Here is an 8919-nt window from a genome sequence, read left to right on the forward strand (position 1 = left end):
TATTTTTTAAGGTTTCATGATGTGTGCACATCCAGGCAAACATTTGTTTGGGGTTTTTCTTTGGTTCCTGAGTAAAAACACAGTGTGTTGCTAAAAAAGAGGAAGACCTGCAAACTTCTTGAATGAGGCCTGAGGAAGATTCTTTGGATCAAATGTTCCTTTTGTATAACTGTTTTAAAATGACATTATTCCTTGGAGCCAAATAATGTGCAGATCTTTTGTTTCAAGTCTGAACATGCAAATATAGAGCCACTGGCAACACTGTTGTGGATATGTGACCCCACCCTGCAACTCAACAAGCACTGAGCAGCTGTTTTCTTGGGGAAATGACTATGACAACCTCACTGTTCCCCACCTGCCCAGCAATAAAATGCACAACAACCATCTGGGGAAGATAGAGGAACATTTAGTGGCTAAACTGCCAGAAATTGCTCTAGGTTGCAGGATGCAATTATCAATGAAGAAATCTCTAGAGACTTAGAACAGCTTCTGGGAAGCTTGAACTTTCCTGTATATGAGTTTTTAATAGGGTTCAGTCTGCCAACTTTATTGTCCTAGTTTTACATGCTTTCAGTCAGTGAACGGTCGATTTTGCTAGTTAAGTTCAGAAAATGTTTTAGACTTCCAAAATGAAATGTTCTCTACATCGAACCTTTATTTTTATCTAAAAATAGTGTGAAATAAAGTAAAATGGAATTTTTAGAGAAATATATATTAAATAGATCCTGGATACAAGCATGCCCAGTTGCATTCTGAGGGGCATTTCTCATAATATATGTCATTAAAATCTCCTACACTGCAGCTATTAATGCAAAAAATCTACTGATTATTCCGTTATGAACGTCAACCTCCCTTACAACCCTGATGTTCAGTTGTTGACATAAGGTTGCACATCTGCATGGTGACATGATCATTGGTTTGCTCTAACTGGGGCCACTGATACTAAGTAAGACATGCATTATGAATGCACTCCCAGTAAATTCAGATTGAGATCGCGACTGTAATTAAGTCGTTCTGCTGCTCCAGAGAGAGTCCTCAATCAAACTGCCTGAGCTGAGCATTGAGAGGCCAAATGGGATGCGGCTAATAATAAAAGTGTTCCACAACCATGGCAGGCATCTGTCAGACTGTGCAGACACTTAGGAACTTTTGCTTTAATTCACACAAAGCCAAATATGAATTGATCGCTCAGCATGTGAACGAGGGATGTGAGGCACAACCCTCCTTTTCAAAGGCTTGTTTCGTTATTGGTGTTCCGCTGGCTGAACAGGCAGCGTGCCGGGTTTCAACACAAAATGTACATTCTGGGACGATTGTTTTTGTGATGCCTCTGCGGCTTACCACCATCATCAACTAGCTAATGGCTTTTGCATGTGCCTTGCCGCTCATTGGCTCCAGTCGTCTCAGATCTTGGAGAGCTGAAATGAAGCAGGGCATTGTTGTGCTGCTGCCGGGGAAGGATGCACATGCTTGTGAAAGGAAACCCGGACGGGAAGGAAACTTCGAAACAAAGTGCTAAGAAAACGGTGATAAAAGGCGCAAGGAGAGAGTTGCTGTGTGTGTGTGTGTGTGTGTGTGTGTGTGTGTGTGTGTGTGTGTGTGTGTGTGTGTGTGTGTGTGTGTGTGTGTGTGTGTGTAAAGACGCAGTTTTTAGCTCTTCCGGGCTTTTATGTAAACTAATGGAAATGCTCTGAGGAATGTTCTTGGCCTTGGATTTTAGGTAAAAGCAGATTGGGATCTTGAGTGAATGGAAAATCCAAGAAAACCAACAGCTAGCCATATTTTCCACCATAGCTTTTAAGGAGAATGTAATGATAGGCTGGTAGACCCTGTGACTGCTCTATATTGCGGAGATGGTGAGTAAAGATGAGCTTCAGAATACACAGGCACTCATCTTGAGCTTTTGAACGAGAGCCTTCCCACTACTCGGCAAGCTAAAATTGAAGCATACCTAAAGGCTATTGTGATTTTCAGCAATAAAGATGGCAAAATATTACTAAAATATTCTCACCCTAGGGAAAGCAGCTGCTTTTATTAAAAGTAATAATATTATAGAGCTCATTCAGGGCACTGAGGTGGAGTAGAAAGGTATAATACTTACTCAGACATTGAAAATGTCAAGTTTTACAAGATGGCTTTTATTACTCTGAGGGGAGCCTGGGGTGGAATAGCTCACTGGCAGAGCTTGGTCCAGGAAATATGGAGGGAACTGAAAATGTTTTTATACAAAGAGCCTTTGGAAATATGGTATGTATCAGTATTGTTAACAGATCCCAAGACCAAACGCAACAACAAATAGATTTCACTAATGCTCATTTAGCCTACATGGCCAAAGTCTTACTTATTAATCCCTATCTTGCACTTCTTGTTTTGTCTATAAAATCTCCACTAATAGAAACAAACTGTACAAGCTGCGGTGGCTGACATGCTCTCTGTTAGGGCGAATGTGGGCTCTTATTGCTATTGATACAAGCAAGCTCACTAAAGCGTCAGCTGAAACCTATCCCCGACAAATGCACCATTTACTCCTGTTTGCTAAAAGTGACATTTATAAAAAGCTAAAATAAGAATGAAAAGGCTTTGAGGATGAACGCCGCAGAGATGCTAAGCATGTTTAGAGGACTGACTGCTGCAACTACAAACTGACTGTTGCTGGTTTTGGTGTTGTCATGGGATTTGTTTCGAAAGAACAACAACTCACAAAGCAGCAGCTCGGGGATGACGTCACACATTTGGGCCCTCTGCACGAAAACCCGGACATTTTCATCAATCTTGAAAATCCCCCCGGACACCCCGGACAGAACGTGAAAAGTGGACATGTCCGGGGAAAAGAGGACGGTTGGTCACCCTATTTTACGTGCACACGAACCACACAGTTCTCTGCACCAAACTCATTATTAATGAGGGTTTTTTTTCTTTCTTTTTTCCTTTTTTAATTTACATTTCAATACAAAACACTGTGAAGTTGCTGGTATGATTGGACAAAAAGACATAGGATTTACAACAGTAACTGCTGCCACATTGTTTGCCATCCATTAGTCAAGATTTCCAAACTTTGACTTAGTAAATCAAACGTTTGCAACACCTAACTCAATTGAAATTGAAATTTAGCTCTGCTAAACAGGAAACAAGCATCAATCAGGAAACAGGTTCATTCTATTGGCCAGCATTAGCTATTTACAAATCTTTCGGTGATCACATTGACAATGGCTGACAAGTGAACATTTAAGAGTAAAGAAGAGAAAGTGAGTATTGATGTTGCATACATACAAATATGTATCACAGTATTGGATATGATGACAAGACAACTAGAGAAAAACAAAGGTGTCCACTACAGCACATCACAAGGAAAGGATGTTAAAGAAAGAGCATCTCCAGAATCGAGATTCCTGCTCTCAGGAAGAAGTATGTCTGGTTTAAGCTTAATGGCAGTGACATGTACATCAAAAACTTGTGAGATATTCGAGTGTCACCTAAATTGGTCGACCCACCAATGAGCAAACTAATGTTGCCACGCGAGCGTGGAAAACAGTTGGTTAGATACAAACAGAAAACAGCCACAAAACTGGCTATGCTTAGTACGTGTGACAAAATCTGTCCTGAAATGCAATGTGGATTTAAAGTTAAGCAGTGTCACGCTTGTATAATCCTTCTACTACTTAAATAAAGTCCTCAGAGTATACGGACTTGATTCTGTGCCTTCACGTAGCCAGACACAGTAAAAAATAGAAACTCGCTCAACTCTCTCTGCACAACTGTCCTTACTTTTTGACTGGAATGCTTTTATTTGATACTGCCGGGCCTCTTTCCAGTATTTACATGGTGCCGCCTATTTATCAGTCAGAGCAGGATGGAGTTCTTCAAACAGACCATGTCCAGATAGAGGACAGGTTTCCTCAAAACTTCCAGCTCCAGAGCTCACTTAGCCACTGTTCCTAGAATATCCCAGCTTAACAAAAACATCCTGTGTGTCACAGGCTTTACCGAATATATTTACAGAGATTGGCGCTTCGTAATGTGGACCATAGCTAAACGAAAGTGCACCGAGTTTGTCAGGCAGAGGGGTAATTATAAAATCGTGCCACCATAATGGCGTCATTAGCGAGCAGTCAATTGGGTCAATGGAAAACAATAGAAAGCCAACATCTGAGAGACAAGGGCAAGACACTGCAAGTTGTTAAACAGGGTGGTGGACAGAAGTCTCATCCATATTTATTAGGATTAGGCAGCTTTAAAACTCAAATTCATACTTTCCTTAAAAAAACGCTTTATGAGGACAGAAAACCTTGAATGCTTTATATGCTTTTAAAGAGTGAGAATGATGTTAGCGAATAAAGTCTGACAAACCTTACACTCTAGGGCATTTGTAGGTTGCCAATTAGAGACAAAATTCTAATTATCAGTACATTTTTTGCATTTCATCTATTTCTGACATAAGTTTGGTCCCAAGGTTAATTCGCTCGGAGACCAGACCCTGTAGATAAAAACATACAACTCCTTTTCATGTGTACACAAAGCATGCTTGGTACTGAACAGAAGGAGAAAAAAAACCCGGGGATGTTCTTGTGTGTTGTGGGAGGCACTATGTCAAACCAAGTGACTAACAGAGGAGATGGATGGGACAGGCGTAGGTGTTTACATTGGGAGAAAAGGGCATTTAACAGCAACTGTCGGCGGCACTGTGTCCCACCTCTATCTACCCCCTTCTCGTTGTTGCCAAAGGAAGAGGATGTTCAACAAAATGGCTTCACTGAGTGAATGGTAAGCCCTGCGTCTCTTCAGCTGTCCCCATCGAGTTAAGGCAAATAAGCCAGCCTTAAAAAAGAAGAAGCAAAACCTGTATTTACCAGTTGCCAGGTGTTTTATAGCTGCCCTCTTACTCTAAGCCCAATTTGATCTAAGATCCTCCCTGCATGTAGACTCACGGTACATACGAACTTAGTTTTCTATCTTGGCAAAGTCTCCGTTAGCTCCACAAGCATCTGACGTCACTACAAGTCTATTATTTCCCTCTGTGGATAATCCCTGGCATAGAAGCCGCCCACATAAGTGACCTCTACCATTGCCCATAGCGCCGCAATAACAGACTGGGAAGATATTTGCCATACCACTCCTGTTTTCTCTGTGTGGTCACATCTCAAGATTTTTATTTGTGGCTTAACTATGCATCTCTCTAAAGCTTTAGAAATGTTATAAGGCTAAAAACCATCAAGCCAGACCTATTATAATATCAAAGAGTGTAAAGAAATGAGGAAAAAAAACTTAAAAGGCTGGTGTTAATGAATCATTGTTAGGCGAACTACACATTGCTGCCTTATTAAATCATTTTCTGCTGGTTTGTCACATTTCTCTATTAAAATGTTGCCATTACCAGCCGCCTTTTACTTGTGACTAAGAGGAATGCATAAAAAATGACATATCTTCTGGCGCTTTAAAGAACGGCAAGATAAGGTGTTTTTATACTATCTTACAGCTACTGCAGGAATTTAAAAAAAAAGAAGAAGAAAGAGTTTCAAAGAGCACCTTTAACTATTCTACTGAAAATTATTTGGCTTACAATAAGGTTAATTTACAACAAGTAGAAGTCAATTAACATGACAGAGATTCTGTGTGATAACTTCTTATAATCCCCACCTCTATTAGACTCAAGATATTTTGGCCATAAGGACAGCTTCTGGTCTAAGCTGCTGAACTGATAGAAAATCTTCCTGCAAGATGAGATATGTTACTTGCAGCTAATTGAGAATGTAATCTGCCTCAGTCAAAGTCTTAAAGCATAATGACTAAAATAAAAAAAGTTTTATACTGTGGATGTTACACGAGCAGTGGACACAGTCCAAGAGAAATGAAGCTTTCTATCAACTTTAATACCAAGAATTAGATTGAGATTAGCTTGGTTTGAATAACAAAAACTAGAACATTTAGCTCTAAAGGGTCAATCCAAATTATATACACGTACATTGTATCATCAGGATGTCCTGGTGTAACATCTGTCAAGTTAACAACAACCACCTCCGGTGCTGTTGGCCAGCCGTGTGCTGGAGGAAAGTGCGCTACTGTTGGTCAAAGACAAAAGAACAGGAGATGGGAAGGTGTGTTCTTAGGCAGCGAGAGAGAAGGAAAGGAAGGAATGTGGAAGTGAGAGCAGGGCCTTTAAATTTAGGGACCATGACTGGTAAAGAGAGAGGGCCGGCTGATAACAAAGAGACAGGCTGAAGTGCAGGATGCTGGGATTGAAAACGCTAAAATATTCGCTGGGAGTGACCAGGATGGACAAAATAAGAAACAAAGTTAGAAAAGCAAGGCTGAGATGGCTTGGACATGTGCAGAGAAGAGACAGTGGATATATTAGATAAGAGATGTCAAAGATGGTGTTGTCAGGGAGGAGAAAAAGAGGAAGACCACAGCGGAGGTTCATGGAGGACATGCAGAGGGTTGGTTGAGACAGAAGAAGATGCTAGGGATAGGGGGGGATTGAGGCAGATGATCTGCTGTGATGAGCTCTAACAGTAACAAGTCGAAAGATGAACAAGAACAAAATATGTCAATTTAAAATTTGAGGTTTGAGCATAGACTACTTTTCTAATGGCCAGCATGGGGCAACTCCAAGTTATACAAAGAAGTCTGTAAATAAGTCTACAAGAAAGCGCCTCTAACGATCACTTGCTTTGTGATCTTATTAACAATTTATTGAGTTAATGGTCTCAACCCTAGTTTACTGACTCTTTTAATTCTTGTTGTAATTATGATGTAAATTTAGCAAATTATAGTCAAATTCACAGTCAAATAGATGATAAAGGAAAGTATGTGTTAGACTGGGGTTTCTCTGTGATTGACTTAAGTGTAAGGATGTCGTGTTCTTGACCTCTGAGTTATAATGTCATAATAACATGTGGTTTCAAAAACCCAAGATGGCTACAAGGTTTCACTTTCACCTGGGAATTTTTAATCTGACAACAAAAAAGTCAGCAAGTCACAAGTTTGACTTGGGCTTACTAAATAAAACTCTCCATTTCTCTATTTCTTAGAGTGAACAACTGCAGCTCCCTGTCCATAAAAATATCCCCCATGTGACCAGATCACAATGAGGTCTAAGGTTTAGAAAAATATGCATTAGCACCATTTCTACTCTCTTTCACGATCATTCTTTCTTTTTCACCAACACTTTGGTGATCTCCACTACGTGGGTGTGTTTCTATCGCATCCATAACTCACCCACCAATGGGAGCTAGAATGAAAGCTCTCTAATGAGTTTTGATCAAACCTTGAAGCTCAATGAGGCGTGAGCTGGCTTGAGGCCCAGCGAAGGATGACAGTGCAGAGAAACACCTGGTTAGGCCTCTCACCCCATCCACCCCCACTGGCCTCACTGCTGCTTGGCCACATGCCGCTGGCCCAGGTGTGTTTCCCCCTAGCTCATGGAAGCCGTCAAACTCTACTTCCCCAGATTTGAATCAGCTAATACATTTGGTCAGGCTCATGCCTGATCTCCTGTAGAGATTCAGATCTGCAGTGTTATGTCTGGATACTGATGTAACAGACTAGTCCAGCCAAGTAATCAAGTGCTCGTGTCCTAACCTTAGTCCCTCTTAATGATATTTGACAAATGGAGGCATACGGTCAGGAGCTACTGTGTGCCTTTGCTTGTAAAAACACTGCCAAAATCACTGCACCTCATATGCTATCACTTAGACGAATAGCTTGGTAGAATTATACTGGCAGCCAAACCCCTGCCTTCCCGTTAATAACGGTTTCCTCTGGTCTTGTGAGAAACTGACAACTTGCTACATCAGCAAAGCAGCGATAAAAACTTGTGAGAGACAGTCTAACGTTGTGAAAGTGCCAAAACGAGCGATGAAAGATGAGGTTTAGGGGCACTGTAAAGGGGTGCGAGTGTGCGAGCTCATTTGTCTCTCTGACCCGTTTACCTTCCCCGCCTGCGGACTGAGGGAAGCTGATGTATTTATTGGTGAGAGACAAAACAAATAACACCCATCACTAAACATCTGAGTGGTAAAAAGTAGATGATGGAACTTAAAGGACCAATATGGCTTAGGGATTAAATACAAAGCACAACTGAGGGTTTCTTTATTTGTCAAAAACAACAACAAAAGAAGAAGAACTTCTGATTAGTTATCGTGTGACTTTATGGTAATAAAAATAGAGATTACACAGTTGCATGTGAAAATCTGTGAAATTAACTCTCATTTTTTTCCCATTTGCCTAGGATTGGGCAGACCAGTCTTTTCCAGATGCAAATCTACTCAGCAGTGGAAAAAAGTTAATGCAATTCCCACAGTGCTGAAGAGATCCAGACAGGAAAATATAGGCCTGTTAAGACAGTAAAATGCTTCAAATTCGACTCAACTTTAAGATTAGTGACAAACTGTAAAAAGTAGTAGTTCACCATTTTCCCTAGTTAATACATCTACTGTATGTAGTGTGAAGAGCACAGCGACTTAAAGGTCGCAAGATATATACTGATGTTCCCTTTGAGAGGAGAGAAGCAGCAGCATGGGAAATGTTGCGATCCGCTTGACGTGACCAAACAGCATCACAAAATCTGCACTAAAGCTGATCCCCAAACAGCCACGTTGATGATACAGATTAAATTTCTGTGTGATCTCAAAAGGCAGATGAATTTTAGAAGATTAAGAAAACTTGTTAGTTTATTCTAAGTTCTGATCCCAGACAATTAATGTAACTGATAGTTTGTGCAAGGGATGTGTTTTATAAGAGGGACAGCGCTGTTTTTCCAAGTTCACCCTCTCATGGTTTGACCCTCACCACTCTTCTCCCTCCAACAGCTTAATTAGACACAGCCACACACACATTAGATGGTCTCCCCCTTTTTTTTGCTTCACACACTGAATGGTTGGCTGCGGTTCAAGGCACAGCAAGAAAAAAAAAGAAAACAGC

At 40.8% G+C, this 8919-nt stretch overlaps 1 protein-coding gene across 13 annotated transcripts in view; it reads right to left on the reverse strand.

Annotated features, from left to right (window-relative positions):
* The window catches only part of kiaa1217 (KIAA1217 ortholog), a 117561-nt gene that overhangs the window by 57013 nt on the left and 51629 nt on the right, over positions 1–8919 (reverse strand). The gene's annotated exons all lie outside the window — the stretch shown is intronic.

Source organism: Pundamilia nyererei, unplaced genomic scaffold, assembly GCF_000239375.1.
Source record: "Pundamilia nyererei isolate P.nyererei 1_Seehausen unplaced genomic scaffold, PunNye1.0 scaffold00007, whole genome shotgun sequence".
Lineage (NCBI taxonomy): Eukaryota > Metazoa > Chordata > Actinopteri > Cichliformes > Cichlidae > Pundamilia > Pundamilia nyererei.